General features: G+C 44.7%; 1 protein-coding gene and 1 long non-coding RNA gene across 2 annotated transcripts in view; one reads left to right on the top strand and one right to left on the bottom strand.

The window, feature by feature from the left end:
* Positions 1-23,821, bottom strand: part of LOC122553279 — a 95,783-nt gene extending 71,962 nt beyond the window's left edge. The window contains exon 1 of the mRNA XM_043696867.1: positions 23,652-23,821. The gene's annotated coding sequence lies outside the window, so the exon portion shown is untranslated. The remainder of the gene's footprint in view (positions 1-23,651) is intronic.
* A 243-nt stretch (positions 23,822-24,064) lies between these two features.
* LOC122553250 overlaps positions 24,065-26,871 on the top strand; it is a 53,913-nt gene continuing 51,106 nt past the window's right edge. The window contains exon 1 of the long non-coding RNA XR_006312665.1: positions 24,065-24,236. This is a non-coding gene — a long non-coding RNA (uncharacterized LOC122553250). The remainder of the gene's footprint in view (positions 24,237-26,871) is intronic.

Genomic DNA, 26,871 nt, shown 5'->3' with positions numbered 1-26,871 from the left:
TTGTCATCTGAATGGATTTCTCTCGAGTTTAAGTCTTCTTTGGACTGTAATCAATCTGACAAAGACTCAACAGTAAGGCCTACAATAATCTGGTCTCTTACGAATTTTGACTTTAGTCCCATCTCTTCAATAGCCTGCAGAAATCCTTCAGAAAATCATGTATGGATTCATCTGGATGTCACATTATTTTGTTAATTCCTGCCCTTTCCAGAACATTCTTAATTCTAACGTGAAATAATTGTCAACGGCCTACAATATCTCTTCAAATTTATCTGATGTTTCATTTATCCAATGCTAAGTAATGACATCATCTGCTACACTCCACATCCCATACAGAAACGTATTTACTTGTTCAACTTTTTTTCTTACTGAGAGTTTAAAAACTATTCCATGCCTCAGGAATTGTTTTTTCCAGGATGTCCAACTTTGTCTTGTATTAAGCTCATAGAGTCATACAGTCATACAGCACGGAAACAGACCCTTCAGTCCAACCAGTCCATGCCAAACATAATCCCAATCTAAACTAGCCCCACCTGCTGGCTCCTGGCCAATATCCCTCCAAACCTTTCCTATTCATGTACTTATCCAAATGTCTTTTAAATGTTGTAATTGTACCCACATCCACCACTTCCTCAGGAAGTTATTGTACAGACGAACCACCCTCTGTGTAAACATTTTGCTTCTTACGTCTTCTTAAAACTTCTTTCCTCTTACCTTAAAAATGTGCCCCCTAGACTTGAAATTCCACACCTTAGGGAAGAGACAACTACCATCAACTATATCTATGCCTCTCATTCTTTTATAAACTTCTATCAGGTCACCTCTCAACCTCCTACCCTCCAGTGAAAAAAGTCCCAGCCTATCCAGCCTTTCTTTATAACTCAAACCTTCCAGACCCGGCAACATCCTTGGTAAATCTCTTCTGAATCCTCTCTAGCTTAACAATATCCCTCCTATAACTGGGAGACTAGAACTGGCCATCGTGTTCTAGAGGAGGCTCCATCAATGTGCTGTACAACCTTAACATATCGTCGCAACTCCAAAACTCAAAGGACTGAGCAATGAAGGCAGGCAGGCCAAATGTCTTTTTAACCATCCTGTCTATATGTGACGCAAACTTCAAAGAATTATGTACCTGCACCCCTCTGAACTTAATACTTTTTGGTTTTTCTTGAAGCCCTTAATTCTAGTATTTCTTAATTGGCAGCATTTAGAAACGACACTGGTCACTGCGCTCACAATGTTGTTTGTCCCCGTTTTGTGTTAAGTGTACAAGGCAGTCCCTGAATTACTAACGCCCAAATTCCAAACGCTCATACTTAGAAATGGGATTCATACAGGCATGCATTAATATTAATTTTAAAAGATCTGATGTACAAACGTTTGCTAGTACTTATGAATGGCTGTTTTATATCACATTGTATTGTGTTCTGATTTAGGTACAAATTAACTTACAAACGAACTCAGGAACAGAGACTGTCTGAATGTAGAATGGGACATCCACCTTAATTGTAGGACCATGTACCACTCCAATGAAATAGGCTACTTGTATCCTTTGAAGTAAGTGGAGATTTTGCCTCATTAATCCCCATAGCATGGAGGAAATGCTGAGTTGCAAAGATCTGTGTCGACAGAACTTTCTGCTACTGACCCTGTTTCACATTGTTCCAAATGTCAGTCAGCAGCAGAATTCAATTACAAATCTCTCCCGTTCGCTAGTGGGGCTAGAAGGTAGATGTGCAAAGAGATCCATACAACACACGTAAGGTTCCTAATCACTGCCGTAAATCATTTATTTGTGACAATGGAACCAGAATAGAAGTCTACAAAAGGAATGCCAAGAGACAGAACATATGCCCTGGAAAGACTGTTGAACATTATCTCACTGCGAAGGGGCTGGATAAGCTCAGGTAGTTTTCTTTGGCGAGAAGGTGCTGGTGTTGGACCGGAGTGGACAACGTCAGAAGTCACATGACACCAGGTTACAGTCCAACAGCTTTATTTGAAATCACAAGCTTTCAGAGCACCGCTCCTTCATCAAGTTGGAGTTTGTGATTTCAAATGAACCTATTGGACTATAACCTTAATTCTTTTGGAGCGGAGAAGGCCAGCTTCTACTGATACCTCTGAGGAGAAAGTGAGGTCTGCAGATGCTGGAGATCAGAGCTGAAAATGTGTTGCTGGAAAAGCGCAGCAGGTTAGGCAGCATCCAGGGAACAGGAGAATCGATGTTTCGGGCATAAGCCCTTCTTCAGGAATTATGCCCGAAACGTTGATTCTCCTGCTCCTTTGATGCTGCCTGACCTGCTGCGCTTTTCCAGCAACACATTTTCAGCTCTACTGATACCTCCTTTAGCAGGGTCTGAATCTAGGCACTTCTTCAACTGACCTGCTGTGATGTGCCAAGGCTCTGTCTAAACGAAGTGTTGTGGTAATCTAGTCTGGTGCTGTGGTAATCCTGCCTGGTGCTGTGGTAATCCAGTACAGTGCTGTGGTAATCCAGTCTGATGCTGTGGTAATCCAGTACAGTGCTGTGGTAATCCAGTAAAGTGCTGTGGTAATCCAGTCTGGTGCTGTGGTAATCCAGTAAACTGCTGTGGTAATCCAGTACAATGCTGTGGTAATCCAGTGCAATGTTGTGGTAATCCAGTAAGGTGCTGTGGTAATCCAGTAAGGTGCTGTGGTAATCCAGTACAATGCTGTGGTAATCCAGTACAGTGCTGTGATAATCTAGTGCAGTGTTGTGGTAATCCAGTAAGGTGTTGTAGTAATCCAGTACAATGCTGTGGTAATCCAGTAAGCAGTCTGGGTTGTGGCCTCCACCCCCACTGTGGTTCCATCCAAACAGAGGCCTTTAGCTGGGAGGCAAAACCATCATATTGCAATGAAAGGGGATGTTTCTATACCTCTTGGTCTGAACCAAAGTGAGTCACATCAAGACCAAAGCCCTTTTTGTTCCCTCTAGAGACAAGATAGTGTCTTAATCCACTGAAAACATCTGGTGTCCCTTGGAAACCATTATGATATTCAATTCTGTAAAATGTAGCTTGAAGAATGCAACTTTAGAGTTTCATAATAGAGTCATGCTGCTAGCACCACTTGGAATCATAGAACCCGACAGTGTGGAATCAGGTCATTTGACCCATCAAGTCCACACTGACCCTCTGAAGAGCATCCCACCCAATCCCTACATGGCTAAACCACTTAACCTACACACCCCTGGACACTACGGGACAATTTAGCATGGCCAATTCACCTAACCTGCACATCTTGGGATTGTGGGAGGAAACCAGAGCACCCGGAGGAAATGCACGCAGACACGGGGAGAATGTGCAAACTCCACACAGTCACCCAAGGTCAGGATTGCTGTCCCTGGTACTCTACAGCAGCAGTACTAACCACTGAGCTACTGTGCTGTGTCTTGCTCTAAGGTATATGAAATGTAGAACACTAGTTGGACCAAATGGTTTATTTCTATGCTGTAGGCCCTATGAAATGAATGATAATTGGATAGACACAAAGGGAAAAAATGGACAATTATAAAGAATTGTTTGGAAAATGGGATTAATTAGATAGTATTTCTAAAGAGTTGACTTTCACATAACTGATAGAATGGTCTCTGTCTGTGCTAAACCATGCTTTTCAAGAAGCACTTGGATGAATGCACGAATAGGAAAAAAATAGAGATATGGATCCTGTAAGTGTACACAGTTTTAGTATGGAAGGGCAAACTGGTCTGGAGGGCCAAAGGGCCTGTTCCTGGGCTGTACGGTTCTTTATTCCATAATTCTAAGGCTTAATGGTACTCAGCAGGATCCGTCTGGATAGTGTGCTCAAAATTCTGAGGTGGGGCTTCTACAAAAAAACCTCTGAAAGACCAGACCTTTACATCAAGCTGACTGGCTCAAGGGATAAGCAAACCCAAGTAAGTTCCATGTTGCCTCCCACCAACCCCGCAATGGTGTGATATCAGCATTTTCTAAACTGTAGGTCGGAAGGGGATGGGGGTGTGAGCGTTAAAGATGATATTTGATGTCGCAAGTGTTGTATGAGTGTTGTCTGAAAGGGTTAATGTTGGGGATTGTGTTTAAGTCCAAACTGACCTGAAGGTGTTTTACAGTGTTGGGGAGAGAAATTGGAAAGAGTAGTTAGGATCTTGAAGTGTTCCCAATAGTCCTAGCAAGAATGGTGAACTAATTAATATAACCTGCTATTATGCCATCAACTGCATCTTGTTAAGACAACATCCCCTTCTTTTTGAGACTCATTAGTGGTTGTTCCTCTACAACTGTAAACCAAACAGACCCTTTAGACACAACCAAAGGAAAGAGGGTTGGTGGCAATATCCTTTAAGGCGCAAGTAGTGGGGGGGAGGCACAATGGCTCGCACTGCTGCATAATAGCGCCACAGACCCAGGTTTGATTCCAGACTCTGTGTGTTGTTTGCACATTCTCCCCGTGTCTGCGTGGGTTTCCTCCGGGTGCTCCGGTTTCCTCCCACAATCCAAAGATGTGCAGGTTAGGGTGCATTGCCATGGGGAATGCAGGGTGACAGGGAAGGGGTAGGTCCAGATGGGATGCCCTTCAGAGGGTCGGTGTGGACTTGATGGGCCAAATGGCCTGCTTCCACACTATAGGGATTCTATGTAGGGCCAAACCTGGCACTAATATAGCAGTCAGGATTAGAGTGGTGCTGGAAAAGCACAGCAGGTCAGGCAGCCTCCGAAGAGCAGGAAACTCAACATTTCGGTCAAGAAGTCGATTTTCCTGTTCCTCAGATGCTGCCTGACCTGCTGTGCATTTCCAGCACCACTCTAATCTTGACTCAAATCTTCAGCATCTGCAGAACCCACTTCTACCACTAATATAGCAATATATTAGTGATACCTGGCAGCTGGGAGTCCCCTTTAAATCCTCATTTATTTTTTTAATTGGTGGGTGTGGTCTAATGGGACTGCTCCCTCAGGTCCAATTGCTGCTTCAAAAAAAAATGGTGAAAAAAATTATTTTCTTCTAGATGGCCCATTCATCAACTTGGTTCCCAAAGCTCAGCTCCAGTTTCCCCTTCTGCCCTGGCCAAGAACTAAAGCCCTCTGCACCGCTCAATGAATAAAGACCATCACCTCCCCCAATCAAGTTTCCTTCACAGTCACACAAAGACTGAGGCCTTAAGATGGAATCACCACCGGAGGTTGGTTTGGGAAGCACTGTGCTTTTTTAAGCAAACTTCAGAAGTTTATGGTAACTGGTGGCATTAACCTAACTGGAACAGTTATTATCTTTCAGTTAAGATGATTACTTGTTAATGCTGGCAGTTGTGGCAAGGTATTGGTTTTTTAAAAACTCATTCACAGAATGAGAGTGCCACTGGTTCAGCAGCATTTAGTACCTCTCCCGAATTGCCCAGAGAGCGGTTAAGAGTCAACCTCATTGCTGTGGGTCTGGAATCACATGTAGGCCAGACCTGGTGAGGATAGAAGTTTCCTTACTTGAAAGACTTTAGTAAACCAGATGGGATTTTACCAACAATCAATTCATGGTCATCATGATTTGGAGATGCCGGTGTTGGACTGGGGTGCACCAAATTAAAAATCACACAGCACCAGGTTATAGTCCAACAGGTTTATTTGGAAGCACTAGCTTTCAGAGCGCTGCTCCTTCATTAGGTGATTGTGGACAGAGCAGCGCTCCGAAAGCTAGTGCTTCCAAATAAACCTGTTGGACTATAACCTGATGTTGTGTGATTTTTAACTTCAAGGTCATCATTAGACTCTTAATTCCAGATTTCTTTAAAAATTCAAATTGTACCATCTACCATGGCAGGATTGAACCTGGGTCCCCAGGACATTATCTCAGTCTCTGGATTAATAGTCCAAGCAATAATATCACAAGGGCCATTGCTTCTTCTCCCAGTGGAGGGCCAAGGACTAAGGGCCTGAGCTCAAATCCCATTATGGCCAATGGCGTAATTTGAATTAAATCAAAAGCTGAAATTAAGGGTCTGATAATGACCATGAAGAGATTGCTGGGGGAATGGTAATTGGTAATGTCCTTCAAGGAAGGACCTGGTCTGGCCTACATATGACTCCAGACCCACAGCGAAGTAGATGACAACTAGGATTGGGCAGTATATGGTGTCCCAGCGAACACAAAATCTTCCTCACTGGGTCAATATCTTTACCACAGAAACCTGGCCTTTCAAATTTGTAGGACAAGGTTTGTAAACATTTTCTCTTTTCATAAAATATGTCCCACATGACTAAACTTCCTAATGTGCCTTCAAGGTGTTTACCACGTGAGGGGTGGGAACAGAATTGAACATGAAGGGATGGGTTAGTCATTAGGACACTGTTATCCAATGGTCTAGGTGTTTTCTTATTCCAGAAATAGATTGGGCAAATGCGTCATCCAGGATGTAAGAAATTATAACCACCTTGCTTCAAGGATATCTTATCTACAAAGAACCCCGGGAATGCTTTTTGAAGTTGGAATTGAGTTTTGTAGGTGTTGCTGTGCTTACTATCTGAAGAGGCTTGAGTTCTGCTCAGCTTCCTTTTGATATCAGAGCTAATTTGTTAAGAGCCATTCTTCAGTTCAAAGCTGAGGTAATTTGATTCTCCACAACCCCACCCCGCAGTCCCCACTCCACAGGGGCTAAATTGAGCACAGCGCAGGTGAGGGAGCGAGAGTTAGCCATTGTGAGTGTTTATCTTGAAAGGATCAAAAGGACTTGATAAATGCCTTACTTTCATGGTATGTATTGTTCTCTTTCCTCCCAGGAGGATCGAACAGCTTGCCAGGAAAAATTGCTCAAAGTGTCTCCTGCACAGCCTCCCCCAACTCCCTTCATCCCTCCCTCTCTCTCCACTCACACCTTGTTCCTCAGTCCCATTGACAACTTTGTTACCTCATCCGCAATAAATAGCATTATCTTGTCGTGTAATCAAAACCTCGAGTTATTAAGCACTTTCGAAAGAAGCAAGAAGCTTTTGGCAAATGGTGTTTAACTCAGAGCAGTTGGGAAACTGCAAATACTCAGCAGGATAATCATCGCTGTGCAGCAACATGTCAACAATTCTTCTCATTTCTTCATTAATCTTTCTTACGAAAGTGAGCCTTTTCGCTTTTAATGAAAAGGATGACTTTGCCAACTTTATCGCAGCTCTGAAATAGCGTCAAAGCATTTTCTCCCCGCGGGTCGAATTAATTCATGATGAATAGCTGGGACTTTTTTACAGTGACTGTTCTGATCAATTCAAAACGTGGAATCCTTTCCCCAGATACTAATGTTTTCACACAGATGGGGCACGATGCATTTGAAATCCAGATCCTTGATTTTGTCTTTGCTATCTCGTGGCTGAATTCGTGCTTAAAACCGAGGGAGCAGTGTGCAGTGCAACTGAGATTGGTTAGAATGATGAAAGAGAGAAAAATACTGAAGTTGACAACGAGAATTGCATCAATTGAGAGAACAAATACCCAACAAATATATAAATTTTGGAGAACTTCCAAGCTTTCGATCCTGGAGTTGATTAATAAGGAAATTTCCAGGAGATGATTAATAAGGCAATATTGGGATAAAGGTGTGCAATGATTAATGGGCTCGCTAAATACTTGATTTGGAGATGCCGGAGTTGGACTGGGGTGTACAAAGTTAAAAATCACACAACACCAAGTTATAGTCCGACAGGTTTAATTGGAAGCACACTAGCTTTTGGAGTGACGCTCTTTCATCAGGTGATAGCTATCACCTGATGAAGGAGCGTTGCTCAGAAAGCTAGTGTGCTTTCAATTAAACCTGTTGGACTATAACGTGGTGTGTGATTTTTAACTAAATGCTTGAGGTAGTCCAAGAGAAACATCCTTTGCTGAATATATTAATTGTAGAAGAACTATTAGATTGTAAAAGGTAGGGGAGATTCAGTAGCACTGTTGTTATGTTACTGAGGACAGAATAAGGGGTCATACATTTAAGACAGAAATGAGAAGGAATTTCTTCGTTCAGAAACTAGTGAATCTGTGGCTTTCTTTACTGCAGAGGGCTGTAGAAGCTGGGACATTAAATGTATTCAGGGCGAAGGGAGGGATTTAATCAGTAAGGGAATCAAGAGTTATTGGGAAAAGGCAGGAAAGTGGAGCTGGGGATTAACCAATCACTCTCGATCTCATTGGAAAGCAGAGCAGGCTCGATGGGCTGAATGGCCTACTTCTGTCTTATGATCATATTAATGACCTAGAGATGTAAATTCACCGCCCGCCACGGCAGTAGGAGGATTGAAGATTAGTCATAGAGTCAGAGAGATGTACAGCACAGAAACAGATCCTTCGGTCCAAATCATCCATGCCGACCAGATATCCTAACCTAACTCGTCCCATTTGCCAGGACTTGGCCCATATCCCTCTCAACCATTCCTATTCATATACCCATCCAGATGCCTTTTAAATATTGTAATTGTACCAGTCTCCACCACTTCCTCTGGCAGCTCATTCCATACACACACCACCCTATGAAAATGTTGTTCCTTAGGCCCCTTTTAAATCTTTCCCATCTCACCTTAAACCTATGCCCTCTAGTTCTGGACTCCCCCACCCCAGGTAAAAGACCTTGACTATTTACTCTACCCGTGCCCCTCATAGCTTTATAAACCTCTATAAGGTCACCCCTCAAGCTCCGACACTCCCAGGGAAATAAAATTAAATAAGTCAGAATTTTGTTTTTGAAGAAAAAACTATTAACTGTAGTGATGATCATGAAACTACCAGACTGGCTCCAACATTAGTCAGATTCCCTAAAGAGCTGGAAATCTCCCAGCGGTAATGCATCTTGTTTGTGTTTAGCTCCTGGCCTGCAGCACGATGTGGTTGAGTTTTCACTGCCCTGTGAACTGGGCCAGCATTGCTGTATCAAAGGATCTCATTGCCACCTTCTCAAAGGCAACTGGGGACAGGCAGTGATGCTAGTCTTACCATAGACACCCAGGCTGTTCGAATCAATTTGGAAACATGGTATGGAGGGGGGCAAAGAGCAAACCTTGAACTCCTGGATGGGAATCAATGCTGGTGACATAGCAATTACATAGTGACAACGTCGACTGCTTTTCACTGGGAGGAGAATCTCGGATTGGAGCATGGGATAATGGCCCGATCGGGAACAGAAAGTCCAAGTTCACTCCTCGCTGTGAATGTGAAACGACACCTACATAATAGCTTCCTCCCCTGGTGGCGATTGATCCAGATCACAGCAACTGGGCTTGTTGCAAAGGTAAATTCATTATAATCTCAGGGAGAGAGATAGAGAGGGACAGAGAGACAGAGACTACAGGGCTGGGTTTAACTTGAGGGTCACCGTGCCTCAGGTGAGGGGGAAGGGATAGGAGATAGGACCTTTGCAGTGAACTCAGTCAATGCAGCCCCACACTGTTGGTATCACGCAGCATTGCAAACCAGCCATCCAGCCAACTGAGCTAGCAGGGCTGGCTATTCAGCTGTGTTCGAGTGCACTGAAGATAATATCCTTGGCGGGACATTGTAATTACTCTGTCGCTCTACCTATCCACTCATATGATATCTGTGATGGTCCATTCAGGGAGCACTAAGCAGGGACATCCCATTGTCTCCAGCCCAGCAGTGCTTTCAGAACAGGGGCATCTGGAGTGGGGTTGTGGAGGGGTGAGATCACAAAACTGTCGGAATACCAAACAGGTCCAGAAGCCCTCTTCCAGAGGAAGGTGAGGTCAGCTGGAGGATGTGCCTCAGAACTGGAACTAGGATAGAAGCAAACCGTGGCGTCTGATTGGTTCAGCTCGATTTGTAATGCACTGATTCTCCACTCAAGGTTCAGGAACCCATCCCAGGAGCTGAACTTCCAGAAGACTGGATGGGATGGAAGTTCTACTGATGGGATGGTGACTATTATGTCTGCGGGTCTGTCTGGTGGATGTTAAAGGTGCTGATGAGGAACACAGCATTGAGGTGAGGGTTGCTGTTCCAGATAATATTTTTTTTTATTATTCCTCATGGGGTGAGAGCATCATCAGCTAGGCCAGTATTTACTACCCATTCTTAATTGCCCAGAGGGCAGTTAAGAGTCAGCCGCATTACTGTGGGTCTGGAGTCACATGTAGGCCACACCAGATATGGATGGCATTAGTGAACCAGATGGGGTTTTCCTGACAATCAGCAAAGGATACATGGTCATCATTAGACTCTTAATTCCAGATTTTTATTGAATTCAAATTCAACATTTGCCGTAGTGGGATTCGAACCCAGGTCCTCTCGATTAGGAGTCCAATGATAATGCCACTAGACCAGCATCTCCTGTATGAACCATCAGAGATAGGCATAGGGATAGACTGTTTAGCCCCTCACGTCTGCTCTACCATCTAACACTCAGAATCGGGTATTCTTATGGTCCGCACGCCTTCTGTTGGGAAATCCAGGACACTTGTCATAGAATCTCTACCATGTGGAAACAGGCCATTTGACCCAACAAGTCCATACCAACCCTTCAAGAATCCCACCCAGACTCATTCCCCTACCCAGTTACTTGACATTCCCCCTGACTAATGCCCCTAACCTACACAACCCTGAACACTATGGACAATTTAGCACGGCCAATCCACCCTAACCTGCACATCTTTGGATTGTGGGAGGAAACCAGAGCACCCGGATTAGCATGGCCAATTCACCTGACCTGCACATCTTCGGTCTGTGGGAGGAAACCAGAGCACCCGGAGGAAACCAACGCAGACACGGGGAGAATGTGCAAACTCCACACGGACAGTCACCCAAGGGTGGAATTGAACCCGAGTCCCTGGTGCTGTGCGGCAGCAGTGCTAACTATTGAGCCACCATGCTCACCCAATAACAGCAGACTGATTCAAGAGCTGAGCAAGTGACCATATTGGACGTCACTACATCCTACACCATAGCATCCTTTTCATAGGGAGCCATGTTTTGTTTGGAGAAATGTCCCATTCAGAACTTGATGGTGGCATTTGGGATCATTGGGTTTCCATATGTCAAGCCAGGTTTGACAGGGGAATTTCCCAAGAATGTCCATTCCAGCTCTGAATATTGCTGCCACTTTCATGGCCTTGACCTCACCTGTCGAGACCAGCAATTGACACAAAAGGATCAAATGCTGGAAATATTCAGAAATGTTGGCCACATCTGTGGAGAGAGAGAGAGAGAGAGGGAGACAGAGAGTCATAGGGTCATAGAGTCATAGAGATGTACAGCATGGAAACAAACCCTTCTGTCCAACCCGTCCGTGCCGACCAGATATTCCAACCCAATCTAGTCCCACCTGCCAGCACCCGGCCCATATCCCTCCCAACCCTTCCTATTCATATACTCATCCAAATGCCTCTTAAATGTTGCAATTGTACCAGCCTCCACCACATCCTCTGGCAGCTCATTCCATACATGTACCACCCTCTGCGTGAAAAAGTTGCTCCTTAGGCCTCTTTTCTATCTTTCCCCTCTCACCCTAAACCTAATGCCCTCTAGTTCTGGACTCCCCGACCCCAGGGAAAAGACTTTGCCTATTCACCCTATCCATGCCCCTCATCATTTTGTAAACCTCGATAAGGTCACCCAGAGTGTTAATACTTCAAACCCATTATGGCATTCCTCCAGAACATTTCTAAGTGCGGAGGCTCCTTCCTTCAAATTGAAATGGCTGGTTTCTAACTGAGATTTGAGAAGAAGATTTGTATTTGACTTGAGGCGTCACTCCCAAAGGTGCTGCCTGACTTGATTAGGTTCCCTACAGTGTGGAAACAAGTGGCCCTTCGGCCCAACTAGTCCACACTGACCCTCCGAAGAGTAACCGACCCAGATCCATTTCCCTCTGAATGATGCACCTAACACTATGGGGCAACTTAGCGTGGCCAATTCATCTAGCCTGCACATCTTTGGACTGTGGGAGGAAACCGGAGCATACCCACGCAGACACGGGGAGAATGTGCAAACTCCACACAGACATTCGCCCGAGGCTGGAATCGAACCTGGGACCCTGGTGCTGCAAGGCAGCAGTGCTGACCACTGAGCCACCGTGCCGTGCCAACTTGCTGAGTTTCTCCAGCACTTTCTGTTTTGATGGCATAGAGCAGAACGCTGAGACAGATTGAGATATGTATCAATTTGCAGCCTTGTAGAGAAGAATGTGATTCAGACATCAATTCCATTTGAAACAAATACAGAGAAACTCAGCAGGTCTGGCAGCATCTGTGGAGAGAGAAACAGAGTTAACGCTTCGAGTCCGGTGACTCTTTTTTCAGAATTGCAGGAACTCTGTCTACTGATGCTGCAAGACTTGCTGAGTTCCTGCAGCATTCTCTGTGTTAATTTCACATTTCCAACGTCCACAGTATTTCGACTTTATTAATTCCATTTGGGCTTGAATCACAATTCAGCAGACCTCACTTTCTCCCTAAACTAATCTAGTCCCATTTGCCAACACTTGGCCCATATCCCTCTAAACCCTTCCTATTCATATACCCATCCAGATGCCTTTTAAATGTTGTAATTGTACCAGCCTCCACCACTTCCTCTGGCAGCTCATTCCATAGACGCACCAGCCTCTGTGTGAAAAAGTTGCCCTTTAGGTCTCTTTTATATCTTTCCCCTCTCACCTTCAACCTGTGCCTCTAGTTTTGGACTCCCCCACTCCAGGGAAAAGACTTTGTCTATTTATCCTATCGCTGCCCCTCGTGACTTTATAAACCTCTTCAAGGTCACCCCTCAGCCTCCGACGCTCCAGGGAAAACAGCCGCAGCCTGTTCAGCCTCTCCCTGTAGCTCAGATCCTCCAATCCTGGCAATATCCTTGTAAATCTTTTCTGAACCCTTTCAAGTTTCACAACATCCTTCCCCTCGTTGACAATTGATCAGATTTATTGAATTAAAATTCACAACTTTTACCAAGAGTTCACAGCTGCAGACTTAATCAGACATATTCACATGTTGCAAACAAAGCCGGAGTGTGGGTGTTATTTGCTCCCAGGACTTAAAAAGTGCCTAAATATTGTGGAGTGTTAGTTGTCACTTCACCACCAGAGGCCAGTAGAGGTAATGCACAGGGAGAAAATGCCAGTAAAGTCATCAGCTAAAATGTTACTGTTGGCTATCAAGGTTCCTTTAAAATAATCTAGTATTCCACAGTTCTGCTGCTTCAACAGTGCAGGCTTTAAATAAATACCAAATCGTAATCAGGGCAATATCAGAAGAAGTGTTTGATTTTCAGAATTTGCCAGGTTTATAACTTTGGACTGTTAAGACATCATTGTACCTTTTCGAATTCAGTCACGGGACAAGAGGAGCCAGGATTTATTTCTCCTCCCTAATTGCCCTTGAGAAGGGATTGATAAGCTGCCTCCTATAATAGATTTTTCTTTAGATTAGATTAGATTACTTACAGTGTGGAAACAGGCCCTTCAGCCCAACAAGTCCACACCGACCCGCCGAAGCGTAACCCACCCAGACCCATTCTCCTACATTTACCCCTTCACCTAACACTACGGGCAATTTAGCATGGCCAATTCACCGAACCTGCACATTTTTTTTTTTTGGATTGTGGGAGGAAACCGGAGCACCAAACCACGCAGACACGGGGAGAATGTGCAAACTCCACACAGAGAGTCGCCTGAGGTGGGAATTGAACCCGGGTCTCTAGCGCTGTGAAGCAGCAGTGCTAACCACTGTGCTACCGTGCTGCCCAATAGTGGCACTCTTGGTCATTTCAGATGGTAATTGAGGATCAACACTAGATCGGGAGTCACACCCAACAGCCTGGCTGGGTTAGGGTTAGGGTTGAGTCGATTTCCATCCCTGAAGCACATTAGTGAACTGTTCATGAACATCCAGTTGATCTCTGGTCAGCATTACTGATTGTAATTGTATAAATCTAGATTTATTAATTAATTGAATTTAAATTCTCTGGCTGATACTGTGGGACTCAAACGCATACCTTTGGATCATTAGTTAAAGATATTGGATTATTTTAATCATGCCCATTATGTTATTCCAAGTACCATGGGTTGGATTTGCAGTCAGAGGAAGCTGATCATATAAGCTTACCATTACTATGAAATGGGTTTTCCCCATCTCCCAAAGGGTCTTTACATGTGATGCCAAGTCAAGGGGATCTCCAGGCATCCAGCAGCGATGATGTATGTCATCTACAGCTCAGCTCCATCTTATTCAAGCATATTCCTCATTCACAATCTGCCAATGAGTCTGAGCTGAAATATGGATGTAGAGAGATTGCTTCCTCCTAACAAGACAGTCCAGGACCTGAGGTAGTGATTGGTCTTCACTGAGATGGCCAGGGAATCTCAAAACAGATTTTGGAACCATTATCACATACAGCATCCCGCTGTGTTTTTCCCAAGTTCATCTTTTGGACATGGAATTCCCCTGCCACAACAGAAATTTGGGTGATTTGAAGGTTTCACTATTCATCCAGAAGGCATTCCGTTGGGATTTGTAAGATTGTCAATCTTGATTCTGTTCTTAATTCACAAATGATTGTTGCCATGACGTTCCTTATTGGATTTGTCGCGATCATTTACTGGTGGATAATTGTTCCACCAAGAGGTGATGTTCCTTTTTCCAACACCCTTGGCACATGAATAACATCCCATCCATGTTGGTGAGCAGTTTCCTGAGTAAGGGTAACTTTCCAGATGGATCATATCTGTTGGCCTTGACCCACAGGTGTTGACCATCACGGACAGTGACACATGGTGGGCAACTTGCTGCTCCCAGTAAGATGAAGCCTTCTCACACACGGTTATTATAATCCCACAGACTTAACTGTCGAGTCTACCTTCAATGGACTTCAGTTTTCTGCCCATGATTATCTGATGGTGATAATTCGTGTTGGAGAGAATCAGACTGGTAATTTAGCGAGGCTGTATACAAACTGCACTTTTCTTCAAAGAGGGGTTTCCCAGTTCAGCTGTGGGAGTCCTGGTGAGCCTGTGGTATGTTCAAACCCAGACCTGGCTGCGCATCGATGACAAGCTTGAATGCAAACTGGACCGTTTTCTGACGTGACCACATCCCAGGTCTCTCAAATATCTTCCACACGACACTGACAGCCACTCCTCATTGAATCCCCACAATGTGGGAACAGGCCATTCGGTCCAACAAGTCCACACTGACACTCCAAAGAGCACCCCACTCAGACTCACCCTAACCCTGTAACCCTGCATTTCCCCGTGGCTAATCCACCAAACCTGCACATCCCTGGACACTACAGTGCAATTTCCCATGGCCAATCCATCCTAACCTATATATGCCTGGACACTGTGGGCAATTTCCCATTGCCAGTCCACTTTAACCTGCACATCCCTGGACACTTTGAGCAATTTCCCATTGCCAGTCCACCCTAACCTGCAAATCCCTGGACACTATGGGCAATTTCTCGTGGCCAATCCACCCTAACCTGCACATTGTTGGACTGTGGGAGGAAACCAGAGCAACCAGAGAAAACCCACATAGACACAGGGAGAATGTGCAAATTCCCTATTGACAGTCGTGACTGTGCTTACTGATAAATAACTTTTCTCATCTTTATCCCTCACTGAGAAAACTATTCAACAGCAATAAGGTAAAAGTGCTCCATCAAACATGGATAGATCCATTCCCACTATTCCCACAGCCTGAAGCTGCCCAGGTCTATGAATAGGGTAGGTTTCACACAGGCAGATTTACTCTGAATCCAACCCTGTGCTGAGAATGGTTGATAGGGGGACAGTGCAGAGGGAGATTTACTCTGTATCTAACCCCATGCTGTCCCTGTCCTGGTAATGTTCGATGGGGGATAGTGTAGGTGGAGGTTTACGCTGTATCTAACCCCGTGCTGTCCCTGTCCTGGTAATGTTTGATGGGGGACAGTGTAGAGGAAGATTTACTCTGTATCTAATTCTGTGCTGTCCCTGACCTGGTAATGTTCGATGGGGACAGTGTAGAGGGAGAATTACTCCTGATCCAACTCTGTGCTGCCCTGACCTGGTAATGTTCGATGGGGACAATGTAGAGGGAGATTTACTCTGTATCTAACCCTGTGCTGTCCCTGTGCTGAGATATTTGATGGGGGGAAGTGTAGAGGGAGACTTATTCTGTATCTAACCCCACGCTGCCCTGTCCTTGAAGTGTTTGATGGGGACAGTGGAGAGAGAGTGTTATTCTGTATCTAACCCCACGCTGTCCTGTCCTTGAAGTGTTTGATGGGGACAGTGGAGAGAGAGCGTTATTCTGTATCCAACCCCATGCTGTCCTCATCCTGGTAATGTTTGATGGGGGGACAGTGTAGAGGGAGATTTACTCTGTATCTAACCCCGTGCTGTTCCTGTGCTGAGAGTGTTTGATAGGGGACAGTTTGGAGGGAGCTTTACTCTGTATCTAACCCCATGCTGTGCCTATCCTAGGAGTTTTTGATGGGGACAGTATAGAGGGAGCTTTATTCAGTATCTAACCCCACACTGCCCTGTTCTTGGAGTGTTTGATGGGGATGGTATAGAGAGAGCTTTACTCTATATCTAACCCCGTGCTGTCACTGTCCTTGGAATGTTTGATGGAGATGGTGTAGAGAGAGCTTTAGTCTGTATATAAACCCATGTTGTGCCTATCCTGGGAATGTTTGATGGCCATACTGTAGAGGAAGCTTTATTCTGTATCTAACCCTGTGCTGAGAATGTTTGATGGGTGGCAGTGTGGAGGAAGCTTTACTCTGTATCTAACCACGTGCTGTCCTTAACCTGGAAATATTTGATGGGGTTAGTGATGAAGGAGCTTTACTCTGTATCTAATCCTCTGCTGTCCCTATGCTGAGAATGTTTGATAGGGACAGTTTAGAGGGAGCCCCTGATGGAGGGCTTTTGCCTGAAACATCGATTTTCCTGCTCCTCGGTGCTGCCTGACCTGCTGTGCTTTTCCAGCACCACACTAATCTTGACTCTAATCTCTAGTATTCGCAGTACCCACTTCCGCCACAGTGTAGAGAGAGCTTTACTCTGTATCTAACCCTGTGTTGTCCCTGTCCTGGGAATGTTTCCATAGATAAGGGGCCCAAAGACATTCCTCTGGCATATCCTGTCCAGTGTACTATCCCACAGTGAAGCTGAATGATCAACCTTTCATCAAACCCCAGGACGCCATCTGCAACTAGGAAATGTGGTCGATGGTTTCCTTGGGAACCCTACTGCACTTTTTGATCTGGCCAAATGTTGTCACAGTATTGGTGAATGGTGACACATTCCCACATTCTCAGCCCTTCCCCTGTTCCTGACATCTTTGCTTGGGCCTGTCTCCCCTTTATGGATATTGATGAGACCTCAGTGTGAGACTCATTCTCACAACCATGTTCTTCGATGTGTGTTGTACCATCACTTGGAAAAACACATCTGGCGTTGTCTGTAGCTTCCTCCGCGAATATTTCATCTCTGAGGGAAACCTCATCAGATGGATTTGGAATCTCTGTCATCCTTGACAACTCATTGCCATCCAAAATACCAGGGCATAGTAGACCATGGAACAACTATAGGCACATGAGAGCAATACAATTTGGTGTTTGTAGGTCGGTATCAAATGGTGGGCTGAAGGGCCTGTTTATAAGCTGCTTAATAAACAGGGAGTCCATTGCTTTGTGGGCTGGCTCTATGAATGCCTTCAGGCCAAGTATGTAGTCAGAAAATCTGTTACCAGTCCAGATAACCAAGAGATCCTGCTTCTCCACAATGATGTAGTGTGTCTTCCTGTGTGACAGGGAGCTGCAAGAATTATACACCAGCTTCTGATCCCCATCTAACTGCTGCCATTTCTGTAGCTGAACAGTCCACTGCTGTGACAGTTAGAAAGGATGGAGAATGTAGAAACCATCAACCACATTTCCTAATTGTAGATGAGAAGCTGGGAAACGAGCCTAACTGTGGGATAGTTTCCGAGTTTGAATGATTGTAGTGGGCCAGGACATCTGTGGAATTTAAATACCCTTAAGCTTTTGGAAAGTATCCTTCTAATAGAGTTATAGAGATGGATAGCATGGAAACAGACTGTTCAGTCCAACTTGTCCATGCCGACCAGATATCCTAAATTCATCCAGCAGTAGGTACCCCCCGTACCCGTGGGGGATATGTTCCATGACCCACCGTGGAGCCTGAAACCGTGGATGGGTGTGAACCCATTTAATTAAATGGAAAACATACCTTCCCAGCAGCCCCCTGGTCCCTGGTTCCGGAAGGTACCCTATAATATGTTGGGGCCACAGTAAACCGCGGGCAACTGAAACCACAGAAAACGATTCTGTGAATACTGGGGTCGCCCTGTACTGCCATTTGCCAACTTGCTCCATATTCCTCTAAACCCTTCCTATTCACATACCCATCCAGGTACAATTGCAACATTTAAAAGGCATCTGGATGGGTCTATGAATCAGCAGGGTTTGGAAGGATATGGGCCAAGTGCTGGCAGGTGGGACTAGATTAGGTTGGGATATCAGGGTCTGCATGGACTGGAAGAGTCTGTTTCCATGCTATACATCTCTATGACACTCAATGTTGTCAGTGTACCAGCCTCCACCACTTCCTCTGGCAGCTCATTCCACACACATACCACCATCTGCGTGAAAGAGTTGCCCCTCAGGTCCCTTTTAATCTTTCCCCTCTCACTGTAAACTTATTCCTTCTAGTTCTGGACTCCCCCATCCCAGAGAAAAGACCTCGCCTATTTACCCGATCCATGCCCCTCTTGATTTTATAAACCTCTATAAAATCACCCCTCAGCCTCCTGTGCTCCAGGGAAAACAGCCCCAGCCTATTCAGCCTCTCCCTATGGCTTAAATCCTCCAATCCTGGCAACATCCCTGTCAATCTTTTCTGAATCCTTTCAAGTTTCACAACATCATTCCAACAGCAGGGAGAGTAGAATTGAGCACAACTTTCCAAAAGTGGCCTCATCGATGTTCAGTGCATTTTCTCGCACCACTCTCACATCTTCTTCAGCAGTTACTTCACAGGTTCAGTCTCTGTCGCTAAGTGAGGGAAAACGACTGAATCTTTGTAGGCTGTACACCAGTTTCAGAATTGGAAATTCCTGAACAGCCTTTGCTTTCCGTGAGTCTGGCATTATTCCATCCATGAGGTGAAAGTGAGGTCTGCAGATGCTGGAGATCAGAGATGGAAATGTGTTGCTGGAAAAGCGCAGCAGGTCAGGCAGCATCTAGGGAATAGGAGAATCGACGTTTCGGGCATTAGCCCTTCTTCAGGAGGGCTGAAGAAGGGCTAACGCCCGAAACGTCGATTCTCCTGTTCCCTAGATGCTGCCTGACCTGCTGCGCTTTTCCAGCAACACATTTCCATCTCATTATTCCATCCATGTGTACCAAGAAGCAAATAGATCCTTGGAAAATTCAGACTTGCCATTGATAATGAACCTTTGACCTGGAGTCATCTTAGAAACTACATGGACTCTATTGTCAAGTCCCTTGGTTGACTCCCCATGAATCAATATGTCATCTATGTAACATATGACAGCTTCTAATCCTTATATAATACACAGCATAGACCACTGAAAAATCTCTGTGCTGAGGTCACACAACCCAGAATCAGGCCCTTCAGCCCAACTCATTCATGCCGACCAGCTTTCGTAAACTGAACCAGTCCCATTTACCTGTGTCAGGTCCATATCCCTCTAAACCATTCCCATCCATGTACCTATCCAGATGTCTTCTAAATGATTAACTGTACCTGCATCCACTACTGCCTGTACCCGCCTGTAAATCTGGAACGTCAGTCTGATTGAACACAGTCTCTCAGACAGAGTCATAAATGTAGTAAGGAGTCCTGATTGCTCATTCAATGACATTTGCCAGGACCCACAGTTGGCATCACTGGTAGAGTTTATTGAAAAGCTTATTAGACAATTTGTTAAAACTCTGGCTGATTGTAGTAGCAGGGTGGATTTCCCTCACTCCCGCCTCATTGAGGTACATTAGGTCAACACAGACTCGGATGGAGCCAATCGGTTTGGATACCATAACCTCACTCCAACACCATTTGGCCCCAGGGAAGTGATGCTCATTTTGGTGATTTTCTCAAGTTGCTCCAGGACTTCTTTTAGTAAGGGTTATGAATACATCCTGAGTGTGTAGCGACGTAACAAATTAATATCTTTCCCTATCATGTTGCTGCATTTGGCCTTGAGTTTACAGAACCGTAGAATTCTTCAACTTAGCCAATGCTGAACAACATCACAGCCAGATCCCCACCCCATCCCTGTAACCCCATATTTACCACAGTCAATCCACCTAACCTCTTCTTTCAAATAATTTAACTATTCGCAAATTAAAGCAATTGTCAAAAACTTATACAACAAACTTTGTTTTAAGCAGTACCTTATGAACCAGCGTTCTCGATAAATTAATAAAAATTATACACCTCAAATGCCATGAAATTTATGGTAGGCCAATTATAGTAATTTTTAACTTATTTACCTCAATGTAAATGTACTTTTTGCTCAATTGAATGGTCACATGAAATGTTGATTTAATTTTGAGTCAATTTCTCCTCAACTACCATGATTTACCACAACGTCTGAGTAGTCATTCAGGGTGTGAGTGAGCGGGTTCTCTGCTGGAAAATTTTATTTAAGGCAGAGTTGCATTATTATTTGAGTGAACTTTATCAAAAGCATTTTTGTCCTCTTTTATATTTTGACAAGCTATAACACCGTTAGCTGTCAGCTGTATTGATTACAATAGTGCATTTGCTTGTTCAGCTTGTGATTTAGTGTGTAGCATGGAAGCAAGTCTACAGTTTAAGCGCTGTCTTCTCCAAGATGTCCACCTGACATTCTATTTTGCCCATTGCTGAAATTAAATCTGCCAGACTTTTTAATGTGGCTATTCATTTATATTACATTAAGGCTTTTCTAATTCTGAAGTATTTCAATGCTAGTTTACTTTCATTCCCAAGTAGATTCTTATTTCTTTATAATAGTAACGCTGTTCTTTTTCTCTTGATTTAAATTCTGATGAAATGGTATTCCAATCAATATGATTGTGTACTATCGGTATACTATCGATTGGTATCGGTATACTATCGATTGGTATCCTTAAGGATTCCTTCACCTGTGTGTAGTTAGGGAACTAACTGTATTTCTTGTGAACCCCATATATCCACTTCAGGTAACTTCATATACTCTCTAACCAATTATTAGCCCAGTACTGACTAAAAGAAATGTACAGATTAAGAAAAACCAGCACCACAAAATGGCTTAAAGGTAAAATACAGAGGGTGGTGTTGGAGGGTTGTTTTTCAGACTGGAGGCCTGTGATTAACGGTGTGCCACAAGGTTCGGTACTGGGTCCATTGCTTTTCGTCAAGCATACCAAATGCCTTCTTCACTATGCTGTTTAATTGCAACTTCACTTTCAAGGAACTATGAACCTGCACTCCAAGGTCTCTTTCTTCAGCAACTTACCATTAAGTGTATAAGTCCTGCTCTGAACTGCTTTTCCAAAATGCAAATTCTAAATTAAACTTCATCTGTCACTCCTCAGCCCATTGGCCCATCTGATTAAGATCCCATTGTAACTGAGGTAACCTTCGTCACTGTCCACTACACCACAAATTTTGATGTCATCTGCAAACTTATTAACGATACCTTCTTTATTCAAATCCTCCCACCATCTAAAGATGTGCAGGCTTGATGGGTTGGCCATGTTAATCTGCCCACAGTGTACAGGGATGCATTGGTTAGGTGCATCAGTCAGGGGTATATGTCGAGGAGTACGGTATGGGGAATGGGTCTGGCTGGGTTACACTCCAGAGGGTCGGTGTGGACTTGTCGGGCCAAATGGCCTGTTACTACTGATTCTATGATTCTATGAAAGGTTCAGACACAGAGGACACAAGCAGCTTGGGGAAACCACAGATACTCTTGGGTGATAGAGCAGATATGGGACAAATGCATTGCTGAGATTACTGATCGAAGACTAAGCCGTCTTTGGGCAGTTGACAGACAATGGCTAGGGAGATAGATGGAATCGGTAGCAGAAGAACAGCGTTTGTGAACAAAATCAATGGCTTCTAACTTCAGAGGCGGTGGACTGGTCAAAAGCAGGGCCCGAAGCTCTGGGAAGTCCAAAGTGCTCAGGTTGGAGCCCTTGGGCTTGTGTCACAGGTCAGAGATCCAGGCCAGAACAGCCCTGCAGTCTCCATGGTTTCGATCCCTGACCCTAGCTGAGAGAGATGTTGGTGAGGCTGATCGGGGAGCTCTCGATGCATATAATTCTTGACACATTTCACTGGTCCGTGCATTGAATGTAGGAGTTGGGAGTCCATGTTGTGGTCGTACAGGACATTGTTTAGGCCATTTTTAGGATACTGTGTTCAATTCTGGTCTCCTGCTATGGGGTGGATGTTGTGAAACTTGCAAGGGTTCAGAAAAGATTTACAAGGATATTGCCAGGGTTGGAGGGTTTGAACTAGAGGGAGATGCTGAATAGGCTGGGGTTGTTTTCCCTGGAGCGTTGGAGGCTGAGGGGTGACCTTATAGAGGTTTACAAAATTATGAGATTTAAAAGGCATAGGTAGGGAATTAGACAAGGTCTTTTCTCCAGGGTAGGGATGTCCAAAACTAGAGGGCATCAATTTAGAGTGATAGGGGAAAGATTTAAAAGGGACCTAAGGGACAACCTTTATACGCAGAGGGTGGTGTGTGCATGGAATGAGCTGCTAGAGGAAGTGGTGGAGGCTGGTACAATTACAACACCTGGATGGGTATATGAATAGGAAGGGTTTCGAAGGATATGGGCCAAGTGTTGGTAAATGGGACAAGATTAATTTGGGACATCTAGTTGGCATGGATGGTTTGGACTGAAGGATCTGTTTCCGTGCTGTACATCTCTGTGACTCCATGTTTCTGAGAGACTTGTGGTTCCAAAGCACTTTACTCAGTTTCCACGTCTAAAAGTGTGGGGTGTGAATTTGTCCTGACGATTGTAATGATATAGGCCATGGAGACGGTTAGTCTGTGGTCAACAGGACGATCAAAGAAAAAAACAAGATGACTTCCTGGCAATATTGTTTGTATATTAATTAGGAGAAGAACATCGTCAATGACTCCAGGAAAACCCCAGTGGGCGGCATGGTGGCACAGTGGTTAGCACTGCACTGCTGCCTCACAGCACCAGAGACCTGGGTTCAATTCCTGCCTCAGGTGACTGACTGTGTGGAGTTTGCACATTCTCCCCGTGTCTGCGTGGGTTTCCTCCGGGTGCTCTAGTTTCCTCCCACAGTCCAAAGATGTGCAGGTCAGGTGAATTGGCCATGCTAAATTGTCCGTAGTGTTAGGTAGGGGGTTAATGTAGGGGTCTGGGTGGGCTGCGCTTCGGCGGGTCGGTGTGGACTTGTTGGGCCGAAGGGCCTGTTTCCACACTGTAAAGTAAAGTAATCTAAAGTAAAGCAATCTAAAGAAAACCATCTTCCAGATGAACTAGCAAATAGACAGAGCCTCTGAAGAACAGTGCCTCTGACAGTATAGCACTCTCTCGGTGCAGCATTGAAATATCAGTCCCAATTGCACATTTAAGACACTAATGCTTATCTTTAAAAGCTCAGGACAAAGCTGCAAGCAACTTACTTCAGTTCTTACTGAGCATGCTTCCAAACTGAAGTTTCCCGAAGTGTAGGAAGGGATTCCAACAAAAAGTGTTGCCCTCGTTACCAACCTAACACCTTCTGGGATATTCATCGCCGCTCGTGTTGATATTCATCGCCGCTCAGACTCCACGGGCCGTGAAAAGGAGCATTATGTAGAAGCTCATCGTCAGCTCTTTCAGAACAAAGTCAGGCCGTGCAAATGGCTCACAGTACAGCAGATTTGCAGCTTCAAATGCTACAATTTGTCAGCGCTGAGCCATGTAAATGAGCAACACACTCAGAGTATGATGGAACCTGACAAGACGGAAAGTGCCCTGTGAATGCTTTCACTGGCCCTCAGTAATTAATTAGCTCTGCAGGAACCAGAGTGCAGAATAATGGGAAAATCTAACCAGTGCTCTGCAAAAGCGCAGCCAACGACAAATTAGACGGCTCTGAAAGTCCATTGATTTACCAGATGGTTAGTTTGCTGTTTGTGTAAAGGTGGGAGTAATCTTGCCTACAGACGCTGAGCAGACCATGAGTAATAGGGAATTGGCCACTCGTTTTGCACTTTGGTTTTCAGGTAGGTAAGAAATGGTGTGACAAATCTGCAACTCAGTTTGGAGAACTACAGTATCTTCTTATAGCAATGCCTTGAGAGAGAGAGAGAGACGCAGACCCTGGACTTACACGGCAGGGTGACTGATTTCACTGCGTATTTTCCAAAGCCGTGTTCGAGAGTTGAGCCATGGATGCCCAATCGAGTCGTCAAAGCAATGCAGCACCTTGCTAGTGCCTTCTGAGCGGTGGCTGACCAGGAAAGACTCATGCTGTTACCTGCTGTCATCAGGAACGGTCGCTGTTTACCAATCTGTTTGGCCACATTATGAAAGCACCTCCCACCGCCAGCAAGTCGGCTTGGCAGGGTGGCTCAGTGGTTAGCACCGCTGCCTCACAGCGCCAGGGACCCGGGTTCAATTCCAACCTCAGGTGACTGTCAGTGTAGAGTTTGCACATTCTCCCCGCATCTGCATGGGTTTCCCATGGGTGCTCCGGTTTCCTTCCACAGTCTAAAGGTGTGCAGGATTGGCTGTGCTAAATTACCCATATGGTGCAGGAGAGGTGGGTTAGCCACTGGAAATGTAGGGATGAGATGGATCTGGGTGGGATGTTCTTCAGAGGGTCGGTGTGAACTGGCTGGGCCAAAGGGATTCACACCTTTGGGATTCTATGCAGTCTTGACACCGGAGTTTTAAGTCATAGAGACGTACGACTCGGAAACAGACCCTTTGTCCCACCAGTCCATGCCATCCATAATCCCAGACTAAATAATCCCACCTGCCTGTTTTTGGTTCATATCCCTCCAAACCTTTCCTATTCATGTACTTATCTAAATGTCTTTTAAATGTTGTAATGTACCCACGTCCACCACTCCCTCTGGAAGTTCATTTCACACATCAACAACCCTCTGTGTAAAAAGGTTGTCCCTTGTGTATTTTTAATCTTTCTCCTCTCATGTTAGAAATTTTCCCCCTAATCTTGGAATCCCACCACCCTAGGGAAAAGACAGCTGCCATTCCCCTTATCTATACCCCTCCTGATTGTATAATCCTCTATAAGGTCATAGCGTGGCACTATGGATAGTGATGAAAAACTTCTTACTATCAGGTTAAAAATCACACAACACCAGGTTATAGTCCAACACATTTATTTGGAAGCACTGGCTTTTGGAGCGCCGCTCCTGATGAAAGATTTTAGTCCATCCCAGTCCCACACCGGCTCCTCTGAATCATTCTTGCTATCAAGTGGTGATCGCATTCCATCACTAACCAGGAACCTCTCCCACTCTTACCACCTGGAATGTCATGTGTTCAAAGAGTTTACAAGTTGCTCCCCAACTTGCTATGGTTCATTACAAATGCACCTTCCTTAACCGTCATGGTGTGGGACATGAACGTGGAGTTTCAAGCCCAGAGGTAGGGACACTACCCACTAGGCAATGAGTGCTGCTCCCCGTCTGTGCGTTATCATTGCTTAAGTTGCCCCAGTTAAAAATCACACAACACCAGGTTATAGTCCAACAGGTTTATTTGGAAGCACTAGCTTTCGGGGCACTGCTCTTTCACCAGGTGGTTGTTGTCCCTGACGTTGTGTCACTCAGTTGTTGCCTGCAGTTATTTGTTTTACAGCAATGCAATCAAATTAAAATTAAAATAACTCGTAACACTTAAGAACTTTGCAAAGGGTATATCGTTTAACAAAAATGAAGTGATGTATTCAATATTTTAATCTTTTGCCATTTTAACAGCTTGGCATATTTACCTTTATGCCTTCTTGTGAACATGTTTACATGAGGAGTCGGATCTCATCTGGATCTGGACAAAGGGCAGGACCCGTATTCACTCCTTTCTTCCCCTTTCATAATGTGAGGTGTCCGGCCCTCATAGAAAGCAAACCGCGTGATATGTAACACTTCTGAAAAGCAGGATTATGCTTTTGAGGTGGCCTCAGAGACTGGAAAGAACACAGTAGGGTGAAAGTAGGCGTTTCACTAGCTTCCACCCGGCTGTTAGGAAGCAGGCGAGATCCTTTCACAGCAGTCTGATTGACCATACCTCCATGGCATGAGATTGTCATCAATCTCCATTGACAGTACAAAATAGAGTCATTTGCAGTTCCTTTCATTGGGTCTTAGTCACAACTTTCTGCTCGTTTGAGAGAATTATATTGACTTAATTAAGTGCAGTAAAGTCATCTGCTGCTTAATATTGATTAAATGGGGCAGATGTGGTGTGAAATGATGGGGCAAGACTACTGTGAAGAATACAAATTAGGGTGAACACTATTATTTGTCCCAAGAAAGAAAGTTATTTGGGACTCAATTATCCTATTCATTGTTATTACAGCACACCAGATGGTTACAATGCATTGAAGGGTCTCAGAATGAGCATTTTCTCACTTTGAACAGGCTTTTTCTTCTCTTCAAATTCACCATGTGCTGATTATTTTCTTATTGGGTTTTACTGAGGTTATTTGGCCTCATGAAACAGGTTTAGGGACAAAAGGAAAAGTAAAGAGGTTTGTGTACGTCAGGGCGGGTTGGGGGCAGGTTGAAGTGGGGGAGAGCGTTCAGACCTGATCCTGATGCTCCCAGGGAAGAGAGTTTTTGAAGGAGCCTCTTGGTTTCACTGTCGCTAGATGGATAGGGAGGGGGGGCT

Source organism: Chiloscyllium plagiosum, chromosome 9, assembly GCF_004010195.1.
Source record: "Chiloscyllium plagiosum isolate BGI_BamShark_2017 chromosome 9, ASM401019v2, whole genome shotgun sequence".
In the NCBI taxonomy this organism is placed as follows: Eukaryota; Metazoa; Chordata; class Chondrichthyes; order Orectolobiformes; family Hemiscylliidae; genus Chiloscyllium; species Chiloscyllium plagiosum.
Note: the sequence above shows the minus strand (reverse complement) of the source record. Positions and strands in the feature narration are given on the sequence as shown.